At 41.9% G+C, this 19,030-nt stretch overlaps 1 protein-coding gene across 3 annotated transcripts in view; it reads right to left on the bottom strand.

Moving 5' to 3' along the window:
- Window positions 1–19,030, bottom strand: part of Hivep2 (human immunodeficiency virus type I enhancer binding protein 2) — a 194,829-nt gene that overhangs the window by 174,494 nt on the left and 1,305 nt on the right. The window contains exon 1 of one of the 3 annotated variants that reach the window (XM_023712169.1): window positions 18,768–18,995. The exons of the other annotated variants lie outside the window; for them this stretch is intronic. The gene's annotated coding sequence lies outside the window, so the exon portion shown is untranslated. Of the gene's footprint in view, window positions 1–18,767; window positions 18,996–19,030 lie in introns of those variants that run through there. 3 annotated transcript variants of the gene reach the window in all.

The following is a 19,030-nucleotide window of genomic DNA, read 5'->3' on the forward strand; positions in this document are numbered from 1 at the left end:
GCTCGGGACGCGGCCACCCGAGGCCACCCCGGGCCGCAGGGCGGAGCCGCGCCGTGACCCCGCCGCCACCGCAGCCTCCGGGGCGAGCCGGGAAGACGCGCGCTTCCTGGGGCCGGAGGAAGCACTTTCCCTGCGCAAATTTCTCAGCTGAATGTTGAACGTAATCCTCCCCAGCGCGACCGTTCCCATCGGGATTATTTTTAAATCATCAAAAGTGAACAGCGTGCAAAAGCACTGTTGTGGCCATGGTTTTCCCCTCTCCAATTGTGGATTCCTTAACTGTCAAATGGAAGAGGAAAAGGCGCATTTCTGTACTGCGTAGGTCCAATCAGGTCAAAGAAAGGTCTCTCTCTCTCTCTCTCTCTCTCTCTCTCTCTCTCTCTCTCTCACACACACACACACACACACACACACACACACACACACACGAAAAGGCCCATAGATGACGAAAAGCATATTCTGCATGTTTTCGTTATTAAAACACTTCTTTTATTAGGACACGAAGGTATCACTTCCACACCAATGAAAAAAGGACTGTCTCCTAAAAGTCACTCTCATTTATCTTTTTTAATAACAAAATGTTCGATCAAAATGTTTTAAAACAGAAACCATTCATATTTTAAATGATTTTTTTTACATTTCCTTGATCCTAAATTTGCAGCTTTCCATTTAGTTTCAAACCATAAATGAGGTTACAGCCATGTATAATTCAACAGAATCGGTGACTCTCAGTAAATAGCAGTTAAAAAAAAAAATTACAGACCATAAGATGTTCTATAATTATTATGAAATAAAAAGCTGAAACAGCTCAGTTTCAGTTTGTTAAGGAGCTAGATTGTTTGCTAAGGAGCTCGATTACAAGATAAATAGAGTCTGTCCTCATGGTGAGCCAACATCAGAGATGCCATGTTCCGAGGTCCCTAACACTTGAGCTAAGCAATGGTTCACCGCCAAAGATGAATTAAAATGTGTATGGGTTTATGTAAGGTAAACTGGAAACTCTGGGCGAGCACTACGTGCCAATGTAGCTTCTTGGGTTTTCACAGTGTGTCAGTCTGGCGCAAGATTTTGGTGGTGTGGTTTGGGACTGGATGTGAGAATTCGCCGTATCTCTTACTCAGTTTGCTGCGAGCTTAAAACTGTACCCCTCATAAGCTGTTTTTTACAAACATGTTCAGGCTTTTGTAAATATAGTGATACTTAAAACAGTTCATTTCATTGTAACCTACAAATTCACAAGTAAATGAACACAGAAATCAACATTTTAGTGGCTTTGTGAAGTTTAGGTCTGCTCTTCCCTGAAGAAGTTTCATTTCTAAAAGGTTACTGAAATGTACGTAAAAGGGACCTAAAAGACTTCATGCTTTGGGGGCCTGGCCCTAGCTCAGTTCTTTAAGTGGCTGCTTCCACAAAGCTGTCAGCCTCAGGTTGCTGTAGTTCAATCTCCACAACTCAAGCCAGCCAAACCTGCCCTGAAGGCATTGGAGCAAAAAAAAAAAAAAAAAAAAAAAAAAAAAAAAGACTTCACGCTTTAATTGGTCAAGCAATGGCTGTGACTCGGCTGACACTTACAAACGATCTACAAACTGCAGTACAGGGTTTCAGGGTAAATCATGAGGGGATTTGACTGACCTTGGCAGTTACAAAAGTTACATTTCTTGATATATAGGTCTTGCTATATATGGTTATCTTGGTCTTAACCATCCAGCAGAAAAGTATAAATACAAGGTATAAAAAGTAAAGCCATATTAATATGCTGAGCTGTAAAAGGCTCAAGTCAACAACTTCTGACATTGCCAGTCCTACGGATAATCCACTAGTATTACGGACTACTGGACTATATTTATTATTTTGATGAATTCATATACCCACAATATTTAAATGGCAATGGAATAGCCATCTCTGACAAAACTAAATAAAAAAGGGGATACAAATGAAGGACCATTTTGTTTCTGTATATACAAAATAGGATAGATATACATCTACTTTCTTTTAATTCAATGAGAAGAAAGACTTGTACTAATAGTGTTTGGACAGGATATCATGTCTGCATCTTGTACTATGAATAACCACTATGAAAACAACAATATGCAATGTATTAATTATTGTAACTGTCCTACTGACCTGTTTTGAAACTGTCTCATTGCTATTTGTTTTTCAATAAAATTATTTTTTAAAAAAGACTTCATGCTTTAATAAATACTAAGTGTCCTATTTTTTTCACTTAATGAAGGCAATCTTTGGCCACATGGTTCATCACCTAAAGTGACCCAGTCTCCCAGTACTTAATCTCTTATCTTATTTCCTAAACATCTGACTTAATCATGTATCTTATCATCTAATATTTTATATTTACATAGTAAAGTTTACCATTTACTTCATATATGTCTCAATCCTCTGTTAGTAAGAAATAAGCTCAGCGAAATGAAAGCTCCACTCCGTTTAGGACAACCAGCAGCGTTGCAAACTCCTCAGCTGAGCTCCTTCTAGTCTTGCTGAAAAGGAATCCGAAATCCTAGCCATTCCCTAACTGCTTGCTCCAAACTAAAACCACTCCTTTACTTTTGTATCAACACCTAGGGCCTGCACACGCTTTCTGAAAAGGACCTAAGAAATAATCCGTCCAACTTCCGGACTTCCTTGCGTGGGTGGAGCCACTTTGCAATGACTCTGAGCTTTCCAACAATGTCAGAGGAATTTTTACTGTAAAAGCGACTCCTCTGTGTCCCGTGCTAGGAGGAACTGTGGCGGGCTGTCTGCCTCCTGAATCAATTTTTTCAGCATCTTTAGTGTCCCTCCTCCAATATTACCCACATTTATTTATTTGTTTGTTTGTTGTATTTCAGGAAAGGGTGTACAGGGTCTGACTACATAGATTGGGCTCGTAGTGATCCTCCTGCTTCCAGCTTCCCAAGTGTTGGGATTACGGCATGTACCACCACGCCCAATCTCAAATGCCTTCTCAGAGCGCCCCAGGAACAGGGCCAGCACAGCAGGCCCTGGGATGGAACTCCCAGCTCCTGTATCTGCCTAAGCAGGCACTTTAGTCCACTGAGCTATTTGGCCAGCCCTTATTACTCACTTTTAGCCACTAAGTCCATACAGTGACTCTTGCGTTTTTCGTTAGAGCACCACTTCACTCCTTCCCATCATGTGTCAGTGGTCTATGGTTACTATGCCACAAACTACAACTGAATGCATAAGTACTGTGCAAGCTCAGTGAAGACCGGGTTCCAAGTTCATGCTGTCTAGTTTAGATTTAATTGCCAGGACAAAAGGGATGGCTAAAACCTATTCTATGTTCTAATTCTAATTACAGGCTAAATGAAATACCATCATAAATTTAGCACAGACTAAAGCTATAAAGACCAGTATCGGGGAACAACCCGCTCAGGCCCACTTCCTGTCCCTCTCTCGGACAGGAGCTTTCTTTCCCCCAATAAATATATTCTGCTCATAAAAAATGACCAATATGATAGCAATAAAATAAATGCATCTGTGAATAAATGCAAAATTAAAAATATAAACCAGTATACTAAACTGAGTTTTTTGAGTTCCTGGTACAATTTCCAAATGCATCTCTTTTACATTATGGAAACAAACAAAAAGAATGTTCTGTAGGGTAACATTTTACACTTTCACTTCAGAAATTAGAAGGAAAAAATCTTAAGATGCTCCCATTTTGCAGTTTAAAGTATGCTATGAGAGTACAACTCTAACCTCATAATATATTATCATTTTATCCAATGAAAGAAATTCAGACTTGAGGTAACACAAGTTAAACTTGTGATTCATTTAACACGGGATTGGTTTCATTTCAGTGTGTAGCTAGAATACAAGAGTAACAACAAATTGTTACCAAGACACACAGATCTCCGTGTGTCTGAGATCTCAGCTGCCAAAACCTACTGGTGGTTTGAGGATTGTTTGTCTCTCCTCTAAAGAATGACAAGATGAGATTTCCTTACAATCTTAGGCTCCGGAGAAAGTCATTATGTACTGAAGATGGTAACAGGTCTATGCAGTCCTCCAGCATCTAAAAAAAAAAATGCACCTCCTTTCTCAACCTCCATCTATACTTTACATTTAAGAATAGGTCCTCAGGAAAAGTTAAATGATAGTAAGTTCTCAGCTGTCCTGTAATCACACGTTACTGAATCACCACAGTCTTTGCATGCATATAAGCAAAACTGAAAATTAATGAAGTGTATCATTTCTTTTATTAAAACAGCATTTTCTCTCCCCTACTCTCTTACAAAGTCCTGTGTACTTCTCCAAAAGCAAAAGCTAACTCTAAAGCATAACGATTTCCATAATGATTAAGCAAGCCCCAACACCACTGAGGAAATGGTAACTTCTGTTTTAATACCTCACAGTCATTTGTGCCCAAAACGTCACTTCTGTTTAGAGACCCGCCTGTTCTATAACACATGTGCCTGCTTAAAGATCGGCCTTCCTTCTAATTCATTAGTAGGCTAGTAAGCAATCTCTGTGAACAAAGTAAAAGTTTTCTCACAGATATTAAAAGTAACATCAGGGCTGGGGAAATAGCTCAGTGGCATAAGCACCTGCCTGGCAAGTTTAAGGTCATGAGTTTGATCCCCAGTACCAAAAATAAAAAAAGCAACCTGGCAATCAAGCAAAAAAAAAAAAAGTAACATCAATCTTAAGAATAATTTTCAAAGTTGTTGATAAGATGGAAGGAAACTCAGTGTACTATACAATACCATGCAGATATAACATACATGCATGAAAATACTTCGCAATATTCTATTGCCCCATTCTTAATAGTAAATTATATAATGAAGAAAATGTTGATTTACATTAAAATGGCAATCATTTGAGCTGTGTCTGGTAGTAGTATGGCATGTCATTGACATGTTCAAAAAGTAATAAGGAGAAAACAGCTACAACTGGCCAAGATATGAACACAATGATATGTCTCCCAGGAGTGTATTTGCTTTACGTTTAAGGAAAAAGTCCTCATCTTTGAGATTGTTCAGTTTCTAGGACATAGTATGTAACACAGTAATATGCCAGGCAGAGGTGGAGATGCTCACCTGCGACTCCAACCACCCGTGGGGCTGAGGAAAGAGCAGGAGCCCAAGTTCAAGAGCATCCGGGCGACTCTGTGAGACCCTATCTCAAATAAAATTTTAAATTGTGTGCCCAGCTTGTGTGCTCTGGGTTCAATCCCCAGCACTGCAAACAATGGTAACAGGTCTGCCTGCTTACTAGTCTACTAATGTATTAGAAGGAAGGCCGATCTTTACACAGGCACATATGTTACAGAACAGTTGGGTCTCTAAACAAGTGACGTTTTGCACCAAGGCAAAGCCCACAAGGCCTGTGTGCTGTGCTACTTATGCCAGCAACTGAATTTTCTGCTTTGACATTTCTATGTACAAGTCTTTTACCTGTTTCCTTCATTTAATTCTTTGTAAAACCACAGTACTGCCAAATTCAGGGATCAAACTCTTCCTGTGGTACCAGATAGCTGCCATTGCCTATCGTTTCATAAAGTAAAAAATACACAACCTAGTAAACAAGTGCTTAGACAAAATTTTCTTTCTTTTCTCCACCAACATTCACTTAATATGCGTTTTATGCTACCCTCAAATCAGACACTTCCCTAAAAACACTCCTGACACTTTCCTGTAGCGGTGTGTTAGTACACTTTGCCTGTCAAAATCAAGGCCTACCTAAGCCACCCTCTTCTGCCAAAACAACCTCTCCTCAGTCCTCAGCTGGGGAGTAACTGTACATCTTTTTATGCCTGGAATATGCCTCTCAGTCGGTTCCTTACCTTTTAGAAACAGCTTCTTTCCCATAACTCTTTTCCTCAATACAGGAAATCATAATGGTTTTGATGAGAATAATGTAATATTCTTATTTATCTTTTGTATTCCACTTGTATTGATATTACATTTTATGTTCTCATATATTTTCCACATAGCAGAATTTCAGTAATCACAAGGGTAAGATCTAGCTGCGTTAGGACACGACACACGCCAGCTCTGCTGTAGTTTCTACCTCCAAGGCCTCAGAAGCACACACAGACCTTTTCCCTAAGCCATTTCTAAACCAGCTGGTAAGAAGCTGTCTTCTGAGGAGCAACTGCAGGGAAACAACTTATTTCTGAGGATTCAAAAATCAAACTTCCTGTGGTAAATGTCTGACATGAAGAACCTGATCCCTGAAGAATTACTGAATACGGTATCCTGGAGATCTACAGGAAGCAAGTAGGCATACTGGGGGACAAGGCAAGATGCATGTGATTGCTGTCTCCAAATAATGTGCTTGTGGTGCCAATCAGCGAGTGACTTGTGCGGGACGGCTGGGGAGAGCTAACTGACTGAGAAGCGCACAAGCCCAAGCAGAACAGGCCTTCCTGACAGCAAGGTGCTCAGGTAGAGTGAACACTAGCGAAGCCGGGTGATGTGTCCTGAGTGATCCCTCCCAGGCTTGGGAATTAGCTGAGGTCTCCACTGGCCTTCTCTAATTCTAGAATTCTGAAAAAGACTTCACAGTACCCAAGTGTCCTGTCACCAGCTGACAAATCGAAGTCCATGCCTCCGATCCTACACCCAAGCATGATTTTAATTAGATGCTGTAAGAGATGCCCTAAATAAGCCATCTCTGCAGTACTACAAACTGTATCCCTGAGAGAGGTAGAAGAAAAACGTCTCAAGAAATGCTCAAAACCAAGATCAGACCCACCTGGTAAAGAACCAGGGAAGACCCTGAACAAAGCAGCAGGCTATTTGCATATTGCAGGCGGCCTTCTGGATCCCGTTTTCTCATCTCTCCTCCATTCCATGCCTCAGTTTTAGATATATTTAATTGTCAAATATAAATAAGAACAGTGGCGTCCCCTACACAATTGTGTGGCATATTATAAAAAATTCATAAGAAATTTAAACCAATACCAGTTGGCTCAAAAATGACCACAAACAATAGGCTGAGACATTGTTTACTTTTATGGTTGTAAAAATAGTTTACATAATCATAGCAGGCTTAAAAGCCACTGAAATTTTGTTACTAATTTCAAAATGTCTTCTGCTTGCTTCACACTGTTCCCATCCCATATCACCCACAAAAATATAAGAAAAGGGCCAGCCAGATAGCTCAGCAGACTAAAGCACCTGATTGGGCAGATGCAGGGACCAAGGTTGGATCCCCAGCATGCCGGCCCCACTCCCAGGGCGTGCTGAGAAGGCGACTGATACTGACTGACACACACCTGGAATGCCAGCATTTGAAAGGCTGATAACAGGAGGATCGCTAGGAGTCTGATCTGTGTAGTGAGACCCTGTAGACCTTGTAGTGATCAGAGCAGTTTGTTCCCTCTATAAATTCATAGGATTATTTGCTAGAATGAGGGTTTTTCCAGACCAGTTATTAATATCTATCATGGCCATTTTCAGACACTGTTAGATTTAACATTAACAAATTCTCACCAAACATAGCCAAAAATCAACTGATGAGTAAACAAATTTGGAGTTTGTCCACTAGAAAATCCAATCTGCATACTTGGCATCCAATTATTTTCAGATACTGTCAGGTGATTTATTCTAAAAGGTCACTTAGAATATTCTCAGCCACTTGGCCCATTTTAAAGGCTACACTTGATTAAATGTGGGCAGTGGGTTCTTCACAAACATGACTGAGATCATCTGAACAACGAAACATACTACACGCTCAATGTGTTTTAGATTGTTTTCCTTTTAGATTGGTTGTGATTGATTATGGGTGTAACATGTAACTATCATGATATTTTATTACAAATATGTTTTAATGACCTACACAGAATATAAACCCACCAGGGACTATTATAACAAGCTGTGGATTTGCTGACCATGATCTTTCTGAACAGAACTGCATATGCCTACAATAAACTACATCAATAGTAACCTAATAACTCCTGTCACAAATTCATTGCTGTGTGTCAAATATTTTTCAACAACTGAATTATTCTCAAAATTTAATGTTGTTTCACACACTAAAAATAACCCCTCCTGTTCGCTTATGTTACCCTGATCTGTTCCCAGGAGGGAAGGCAGTGCTATGAGCAATGGTTCCCTCTATCAGATGAAGAGACAAAGAAACATAACAGAGGTGCAGTCACTTGGCCTGAGTCATTGTGAAAATCAATAATGAGGCAAGCAATAAAGAGTGGCATCAGGCCTTAAAGTTGTCCATGCTGGTGGCCTCCCTAGTCCTTTATGAGCACATCCTCACCAAATCAGAACAGACATCTGAATTCTACATTTTATCCCAACAGCTTGTATTTCTCATAATATGAACACTAGTATATAACCAATGACAAGAAAACAAATTGAGAGATTATATAACTCTAGATTTTTCCCTTGTGAGGAGGATCAAAATTACTCCACATGTAGACATAAGGAAAAAATAGTTTGGTCATTGTTCCATGGATAATTAAAAGCCAAATTCTGCTGGGACCTATCCACAAATTGGACCAGCCATCATGACTGACCTGCAGGACACTGGCAGGTAGCAAGGACAGAAGATTTCACCGCCAGCTTTGTTTTTTGTGGCGGAACTGGGGATTGAACTTAGGCCCTTGCGCTTGCCAGGGAGGCGCTTATTCCACTAAGCCATCTACCCAGCCCTTCACGCCAGCTTTGTGGAACGAGACACAACTTCACTCCCAGCCTTTCCTCCATTTTTTTTTTTGCTTGCATGGGGCAAGAGGAACTGGAATAAGGGATATACTCCCTCTTCTATCCCAAAATTATCCAAGTAGGCCCACCAAGACTAGCTTTTCCCCCTACCGCACCTCCATGAGCAACAGCCACCTTCACACAACTTTCCTTCTCCAAGTTCCGTGAACAAAACACAAAGACAACTTACTCTGTGCAAGAACCCCAGTCCAACTCTTTATGCCCCTGTCCAATCACTGGATGCCTCAGGGTGGGTCCATCTGTTTGCCTCATGAAAAGAGACCAAGTCTGGAGCCTGGAATTGCTTGTCCATAGAGTTTAAGTGGCATCTGTGACTGCTGAGTGTGTAAGAGAAACCTGTTTTCTGGAGGCTTCTTAGGAAAACGAAAATGGTAAGAGGCGCTCCCAGGTGGGCAGATGGACGGACTCTGGCTACTGAGACGCAGACTGGCCAGGATTTGCCCTGTGAGGTTTGCTTCATTTGGCTGACCCCCCACCCCATCTCACTGTGCACCTAAGCAAGCTCTTATGACAGTAAGCATCCGGCAATAGCTACTGTGCTTTGCTGCCCGCCCGACACTGCATCCAGCCCCCTTCGGGGAAAGGGCAAACCACCCAAATCTACTACAATTTCATAACAAAACCCATCAGGTTAAAACAATGAAAAATTCATTTAAAGAAGATTAAATTTATAAATCCCAAATATAACCTGTAGTGACCTTACTTTAACGAACTTATGGACAAAATGAATAAGGTTTTATAACAGAATATCATTTTAAATCCATTTTTTTTCCTTCCCCATACCAGGACAGGATTTTATAAGGACAAAGGGCCATAACGTTGATCCATACCAAACAATTTTTTTAAAACAGTGAAATAAATACATAAATATATAGACATACATATACATATATAGATATAAATATAGATATATATAAAATCCTCCCAAAAAAACTTTAGAAAAAATATAGCATGAATTTTTTCAACAGATAGTACTATCCTCATCTGGGGGACCCTAGAGGATGTCATATGTCTCAGAAAACCCACCACACTGGCGGCCGTTGGAGAAGAAGTCGAGAACGCATGCGCAGCAATCTCAGTGACCCTGCGGGCCCAAGCAGCAGTTCGCTGGACTAAGGAATGTCCGGGCACTCACGGCCACCTCCCTGAGCTCCTCTTGTAACTGTAGAGGCCAAAGGGAACGCGAATGAATCTCACGATGGCTCCATAACTTTAGCACTGAAATAGTTATACGCATTTTTCTTTCCCTTAAGTGTGTATACATTTCTTGGTGGACTCTTGAACATGCACACACGTCTCTGGACTATTTCAGTACAGATTTCGTGTATCTTGTGGAAGGGATCCCTGAAAACACTAAAATGTGGCACCGCGACTGACACCTCCAAATCGGTCTAGTAGAGTGTAAACTCCGTGAGAGCAAGCGTTGTTCTTTTAACAGCTTGTCCACTGAGGAATTGCCAGCACCTACCACCGCACCTTCCCCAGACCAGAAATCTCTGCTGACCTAGTAACAATACTTTATAAAAGCCAGAGGGCCCGCAAACGCCCTCGTGGTGGCTCTGAAGCTGGTGGAGCCAGCGCTGCTGCCTGTGGCACTTGACTCCCACCCAGCTCAAGTTGGGTAACTCTGGCTCTATGGGCTATGTTTAGAGCAAAAAACTCCAGAACTAGAGAATTTAGCTCACTTCAATGGTATAGCACACTTTCGGCTGGAAATGAAAAATACCAAGGTTTTAATTGGAGTTTCCAGTTCTTAACAGCTGAAAACCACACACATTGTGAACACTTCTTTTTTTTTTTTCAAACCATCCCTTCAAACAAGAGTTTAGTGGACCGCTGGAAAATGTTTAAGTAATATTTGACTGTCACAACAATTGGAGTTCTTTTGTGTTTTTCTTTTGGTCTAATCCTGTCTTAACCATCGCTGTCACGTATTAAACATTTACCACATTCACTGACACCTAGATGCAGAAAACATCAAAATTTCCCAATGACCCTCAAAGGGGGATTACCGTCATTCTGTAACCTCGGGAGGTTAAGTGACTTTCCTACACTACCTCCAGCTAGGAATAGAGCTGACGTCACCTTGTTGTGACTTTAAGTTCCACCTCTTACCCTCTAGGCTGAACATTTAATCCGCTGGTACACTCCCACCTACTGCTGTGGCGAACTTTATACTAATCAATAACAATGATTGGCCTTGTTTTTCTAACACTAATTTGCTTATGGTGTCCAGAACAGCTTTCAAGGAAACAGTCCCAAGTTCAAATCCTGCTCCGTGGTGACTATCACTGTCCTCACGAAAACCATCTACCTTTTCAGAATCTCAGTTTCCTTAGGTGTAAGCTGAAAGATAATACCCCATTCTCTCAGGGTGGCTGCGGGAGCTAAGTGAGGTAAGGTATTCCAGCATGCCATGCCTGTTCTGGAGGCTGGCATGTAAACCTGCCTTCCCCTCCTTCTAGCGGATTTGCTAAATTGGCACTGTTCTGATTTTTTTAAGTGTTTAGTTCATCCTGATAATACCATAATTACAGAATAAAATGACAATGCATTCTCTTTAACTACAAAGTAGAATTTATAAACTGATAGAATAGGAGTTGGAAGAGGCTTCGGCAGCCATCTGTTCCAGTGTCTTCCACTTCCAAATGAGGGCTGCAGAGCTTGGATAACTTGCTTCCAAGTTTTCCCAGAAAGTTCACTACAGAGACTGGACCACGCCACTCTGCCACATCTCTGGATCCGGTCTCACGTGGTGTTACACAGGCGTGGCCAAACATGTAATTTTCAGACAATTAAGCAGTATAAAATAACCTCAATTTAATTGCAACCAATTAACAAGCCAAATTAGCGTTTCATATGTACACTATTTAACTAGTTGTCTGGCTTCCAAAAGAAATAAAACACATTTCAAACAAATCTAGCCTTTCAGTGAACAAAACTACTTACAATTTGAATTACCTTTCCTATAATTTTCTTTACATGAAATCAGGCAGAATCTCCACTGTAAAACAAATGGTTTTTGCAACTATCTAGATGAGAACGTGTGCTCTATTTTGAGTGTCACACGCTGGTTTTTCTCTGTAAGCACATTCACGCCTGTACACAAATGCGAGTTCCCAGATCCCAGGGCAAATATAAATGCAGATGTGTCTACATTTACCTGTGGCCTACTTTGCAAAAGTCCCACCTTTCTGCCAAGCTGCGGAAAGCTAGTGAAGCTGCCACAATGCAAATAAGAGCTTCGATAACCTGCTTTCTTTTTAGAGAAAATGAAACCACCACGTAAATCTTTGCCAAACAAAGCACTGCACCTCAAACACACAACACCCTACTATCTGTCCAATATTGTCACCAGTCAGCTACAACTGGGTTGCAGTTAAAAACCATTCAATCATCACCTCTCTTCCTTATACATTTACACCTAAGAATATAAATACCCTGTAATTTCTAAACATAAACATTTTGGGGCCAGGAACAAAGCTCAGTGGAGTAAGTACTTGCCTGGCAAGTGCAAGGTCCTGAGTTCGATCCTTGTTACTACCACAATAAATAAATAAAAACATTTTTATACATAGGTGCTTGCTGACCAGCTATTGTTCTATGGATGAATATTTTCCAGAGTAAAAAGTGGTGGATTAAAATAAGAAAGGTTTTACTTAAACTTGCCATAAACATTTGCCTATATTTTACAAAATAGTTTAATCACTTTGGGAATTGTTTTGCATTTGAGGTACTTTTAAGACGTCGACTAAGGAGACCGCGGCATGCATACTGTCATGAAGTAGGGTCAATCTCCCTGGCTTCTCTTTTGGACTCCCTTGCCGCCAATACAGCCATCCCCATGGCCTCATAATCTCTCCCAAACACACACTTCATAGCAGCACTCTTAGGGGCAAACCCTAAGGGAAGAGGCCCTCCGATTGCTCAGCAGGGAGCTGAGGTCCCCCACGACCTGAAGCCCTGAACCACTGAAGGGTCCCAGACTCCTACTTGCCGAGGAAGACAGTGTCCGCAAGCCCTTCCACCCCACTTTATGGGGCCCCTTCCTTTTTTTCTCTGACAATTCCTCTCAGCTGTCAAGGCTCCCTGTCCTAAACACTTCCTCCCATGGCGACCCTCTGTTCTGTCCATCCAAAGGGAAAATGGCCTCCACTTACACTCTATTTGTACTTGAGTCTTAACAAAGTTTTGCTTACTTTAATAAGGTACATGTGTTCACTAGATAGTAACACCCATGAATTTGGGGAGCACTATGGTCCTTTCACATGCAATGTGCTCCCACTTAAAAATGACTCTTTTGTAGCATTTAAATTCCTGACATTATACAAAACATAAGACTGGGAACTGGATTTTATTTTCTCAAAACTTTGTTTCTTCTCTTTTCCTTCATAGCATGTCATGCTACACTGACTACTAATCATATGGACAGTAAAAAAATAAAATAAAATAAATTCTAACGTAAATTTCTCCAAAGGTCTTGATGTAAACCACTGTGAAGAAAAATTATGTGGCAGACTGAATGTCTCACTCTTGCATTAGTTGGTTAGCAATACATACATCGAGTTTTTGCAGGACTCCAAAGATCGGGTGGCTATTTCACACTGTGACCTCGTAATCACTTCTGAATTGGTAGATATTTGTTCATCGAATCCAAATCCCTCTCTAAAGATCAGGCTGTGACACAGCTAACAATAGGGTCATCGCAAGTCCTGATTGACCAGGAGCTTCCCTATTTATGCTACACTGGATAATCGATTCCTGCGGTCTGCCCGCCTCCAAGGCCCTGTCCACCCAGTTCACCTTATCTAGAATCACCTCTCTCTTGTTTTCTGCCCTCCAGTCCCACTGGTTCGTTCTGGGCTCCTGGAAACACCTAACCTCCCAACTCCAGGGCTTGCCCCGGGCCTCCTCCTCCCTACCCACCCTTCCTCTCTACTGGACTCCTTTAAGTGCCTCCCACAGCATTTAAAACCAGTGTCCTATTGCATAACGGCTCCCATGTGAGTAGCATCTGTCAAGCCCAGTAGATTATGAACTCCTTTTCTGACTTGAGTCATCATTGTACCTTTTGTGTCACACGGCACAAATATGACCCGGAGAAAATACCTAAACGGCTGCATGAATGAACTGGATTGCTCAACACTGACAGCATACCTGTCTTAGTATTCTGAAGGGAGAACTCATACGTATGATTGACAATTCTAAAATGTAGACCTGAATTAACTTTTTTTAAAATAGTATTATAGATGAAACCTAGGACCTGTTACTGAACTACATCTCTAGGCTGGGCTCAAATTTGCAATCTTCCTGTCTCAGCCTCTCAGAGTGCTAAGATCATAGGCCTACACCACGGTGACTGCCCTGATTAACTCTATGGTTGTTTTTGTTTTTGTTTTTCGGGGAGTCAGACAAGGTCTCATTATAAAGTCCATGCTGGCCTTGAACTTAGTGATCCTCCTTCCTGAACCTCCTGAGGCTGGGATTGTACACAGCATGACACACCACACTCAGGTCAGATTAACTCTTCGCACTACATTCAACCAGCCTTGGACCCAGGAGGGTTAGGCCAAACCTCCTCCTGCTTTCTGCCCAGAATCACCCTCAGGCATACAAGTATCATTTTTTCTTCCTTTTTTAAACAAGCTTGAATAGTTGAAACTTCAACTTTAATTTCGTGGAAAAGAGCTCAGGTCTTAGTGAAAACAAGGCACAATCAACCCAGATGATGAGCCAGCACCCTGCACACCTATAACCCCAGCACTGGGGGGTGATGGTGGGGGCACCAGTGGCAAGGCAAGAGGACTGCTGTGAATTCAAGGTCAGCCTGGGCTGCAAAGGGAGTTCATCCTTGGTACTACCAAAAAAAAAAAAAAAGTGAGTTCAAAGCCAGCCTGATTTGCATAGTGAGATCCTGTCTCAAAAAGATCCCCTCAAAAGAGCTTAAATTAAAAAAAAACTTATTGCAATAAAAGACACATTGCCAAGAAAGGTGGGAAAAGTATGTTCAAAGAAAGGGAGGATTTCGAGGAGAATTAATGCAAATGTGTCTTACTATACTACATTTTTTATTTAGGCATTCATATTTTGTGATTGTCCACTGCCCCAACATTCAAGGTAATTTGTCCAAATAAAAACAGAGTGTGTCTTCATCTGCCTTATTCATCAGATCTGATACTGTGCAACTTCCGGCTCTTCCAAAAAGTCAAAACGACCATGAAAGATAAAAAATTTGAATCAGTCCAAGACATTAATGCTGTGACTGGACAGCTCAGCTAATGACACTCACAACAGGGGCCAGGGTTGTAGCTCAGCGGTGCAGCACCTGACTGGCAAGTATAAGGTCCTCAGTTCGATTCCAGGTACCCAAGAGACTCACAAGAGAAGAATTCCAGAACTGCTTCAGAAAGTAGCAGGAGTGATGCAATCAGTTGTTCAAAGCAAGAAGGAATACTCTGATGATGATTAATGACAATGGGGCCCTTGTTGTAAAAATTTCTTAAAAGGTTTAAGCACTCACCCTATTTCTTGATCACACTTCATGCCTCAAACAGTGGCTCATGGAAGCACACATTAAGACTGGCACATTTTTGGTTCAGAACAGTGCTGACCCAACTAGCCATCAGCTGTGTTTCCAGTCCAATTCAGTCATGAAGCCGGTACAGGCCTACGGCAACAGAGCGCTTGGATCCATGGTTCACTCAGAGAAACCAAAGATTACTCTTTTTCACATATATATTTTGGACTTTTGCCACAATAATGAAGTCCTCAAATATCTTCCCAAATGAAAGCCTTTGCGTAGCTACAAACACTAATTTACAATCTTTCTCACCAGCATTGCCACAAGCAGCACTACAGGAGGCAATATTTTACTTGTGATCAAATGTCAAGCGCAAATGGAACATATCACTACCACTCAGCTTCCTTCAAATCTGCAAAATCTTATTTTCATGAATTTTTCCTGTGTTTCATAACTCCTCTGTGCTCTCACATGAACATTCACTGAAGTTTTTCTCCATGAAGAACATGCCTGCGTGGTTTAAGCAAACCCAGGAACAACAGATGGTTTACAGTTCCTTAGGAAGCCTGCAGTCCACTAAGTGGACTTAGCAAACCTCCTCCACTCCTCTTTATAATACCACTATACACATTCTAGCACATATCAAGGTAGAGCCAAAATATGTGACAAATGCATACATTACTTCATGAATTAGAAGCAAATCATGATATAATTTCTGGTGGAGATTTAAACTGTGAACCACTTCTCCACCTACAGGACTAATGTATAGACCACCAGAGGGTTCTGCTGATGATGAATATGTGCTAAAATGTAAAAATTGGTCTGGTTTGTTTTTTTTTTAAGGCAGGAGATTGTCAGCCTGTTTTAATCTGCGACTGTGTATAGCCAATTGATCTTCATCCCTTTTCCATATTATAACAAATACCAGACCAGGTACTTCACACCTTAGTGGAGTACACTTTTTCCTGGGCCAAACAATATTTTCTATAGGTCTTTAAATCTACTTTCCCAATGTCAAAGTGTTCAAATTAACTAGAGCCACACACTTGTGCTAATTCAAAGATCTAAAACTAACAAAAACACTTGCCATTTGTTGTTGCTGTTGAAATGAGCCCCAGTTTTTTAAATAAAATGCAAAAGTTTCTAATAAGATTCTTCATTCTAAACCAAATCAGCATAAAAGACTCAACCTGTTTTTGTGCACAGCATCAGGACGCCAGAAACTCAAGCTCACACACGCATCGTCATCCCGGCGGCACACCTGCGTAGATGCTGCCTTCCGTTTTGTTTTCATAGTAACAACAACGTCTATAAACACATCTCATGAAAAGGAGCCTGATCAATCAAAAGACTGCCCTGGTTCATCTGCAAGTAGAACCAAATAGCAGATTTTCCTCACTCTGTATGGTATACACAGTAAACTGTTCATATTCCAGGTTTCACAGAAACATAGAAATTGAATAATATTTTACCAAATATCTCCACAAGAATTGAACCAGTTAAAAATGAAACAACTAATTTTTAAATCTGTACTATTACAATATACTACCATTCCCAAATTGTTCCCAGATCAATCTTACTTGGATTTAATCTTAGATACCCATATGTAAACATAAGTGGTACCTAATAATTTCAACCATATCAGATACAAACACCATAACATAAGCACAGGTGATTGTATGGAACTGTTATTTTATATTTGCCCTGTGCTTAAAGCAAGAAACTGTATTAGACAACTTTCAAATGATCCACCTCGGCAATACAATATTTTTCTGTATATCAGAAATAGACTGCATGTTTTCAAACCTAGTGGTGAAATGGGTTTATGACACTCGAAGCATAATGTCATTAAGTAGATATTGGTAAATCTCTTTCAGCTGAAAAAAAAAAAAAAAACCCACACATTTGTAATCTGGGACTGCGACTCCTTATGGTTTCACAGAAATTTTCTCTTCACAGTAGAAATGATATCCACTTTACTCACAAAAAAAAAAAGCACGTCTATTTTGACAAACTATTTGGCCCACATCCTAAAAATCAAAACCAGTCTACTCATTATACAATCCACTTGGTTAAAATTTTGCTTTGGCAGTCTTACAAGGTTTAAATGCTTCATATTTAGGAATATATATGCAAATAGTCACAGCATCTTGATCTGTTCAAGGACAAATGTCACCAAATATTATTGTACACCGAGAGGAAATGCTTCTAATAAAGTTAAATGGCCTTCTTCTAGAAGGGCAGATCATTGCAAATTTAATTAAAATGAATCTTATTAATATTTCGAGTAATTTCTGGGCTTGATTATTCACTGCAAAATAAACAACTGTACGGAGGAGCAAAATCAATAGCCCTTGACTAGGGCTCTGAGTATGCTAGAAAACACAGTTCTCCTGTGAATTCGTTAAGTCTAGCCTTGAGGGTGGGGAAGAGCATCATTATTTTTTGAAGATAAATTGAGTTATTTTTAAAATGGCAGAAGGAAGGAGAAAAATCAGTTCTAATTTTCCATCATAATGAAAGTACCGGAAACAAGCTTTTCTATGTTCATTTTCGGCCTACATAACTATGCAGAGAATAAGGCTTTTGCAATGTCAGTTGCACACGGCTTCCTGTGCGAATTCTAAGCCATTACAGGTGTCCTGAGGCTTTCAGCGCAAGCCACTATCAGATTCCTCCGGTCTCCTCATTGCCCCCAGACCACGCACGCAGAACTGCAGTCTCTTTCAAGAGCCGGTCTAAGGACCCTCCCTGTTCAATGCACCCCGAGGTGAAGGCCCCCATTTGCCCAAGGAGAAAGCTCTCCCGTTACAGAGGACTGGTCCCTGCAGTGCTTTTTAGTTAGATGCTTTCAAGTGGCAAAGAGAGTGAAGAAATGAGCCACTGGACGAAACCCTCCCTCTCCTCCGCCTTTTCCCCACTGGGAGCCACGTCCCTAAAACAAACACAACACCCGCGGACACTGCCCGACCTTCTCTCTCTGCACAGTTTGAGCTAGGAGGGTTGGGGTCGCATTTCCTCGCGTCCTCTGCTGCACTGGATGTGTTATGTAAGAGGGACAGGACGCGGGAGGCACATGCGTATAAGCGCACCGATCCATGATAACAGCTGGGGTGGCAGAGCCGATCTGGAGTCCCCCCGCCAGAGACGACAGACAACACACACGCACATCACCCCACACACGCGCACGCACACACACACACACACACACACACACACAGAGCAGTGTTTTCCTCTCACCCCCACGAGTACCAGACGCACAGAATAGGGGGTGGGGGTGAGCGAGGAGAGGGAGCAGCAGCACATCTGCTTTGATAGCAGCCGACAGAGCCGCCGCGGCAGAGAGCCCCTCGTTAACCCCCTTCCTGTGGCTGCACCACGTCATGGAACATTCCCGGAACGGGCCAACGTTCCACCCACTTCAGGGAACAGACATAAAGACGCAGACCCAGCTCCCCACGGTGCACAGCCCAAACACACATGCCCCTTCCAGTTCCCCGGCCAGACGCAGAGACAAACACGCATGCAAGCTTCCCCACCCGTCTCCGCGCGCCCGGGTCCAGCCGGAGGCTGCCGGAGCGGCTGTGCGGCCGGTGCACCCGCAAGGCGAGGGCGCCTTCGTCTGACCCTTCCATCGAGACAGTCCCCTCCTTCGCGCGCCGCTGCTTCTGGTTCTTTCCTTCCGTCCGTCCTTCTCGCCTTCCTTCCTCGCTCGGAAGGAGAAGGGAGCCACAGAAATGCCCACAACGGCGGCGCCTCCGCTGCGCTCGCTCGGCCGCAGGCCGGCGGCCCGGCCCTTGCG

The sequence above is a fragment of the Octodon degus genome, unplaced genomic scaffold, assembly GCF_000260255.1.
Source record: "Octodon degus isolate 3935 unplaced genomic scaffold, OctDeg1.0 scaffold00024, whole genome shotgun sequence".
In the NCBI taxonomy this organism is placed as follows: Eukaryota; Metazoa; Chordata; class Mammalia; order Rodentia; family Octodontidae; genus Octodon; species Octodon degus.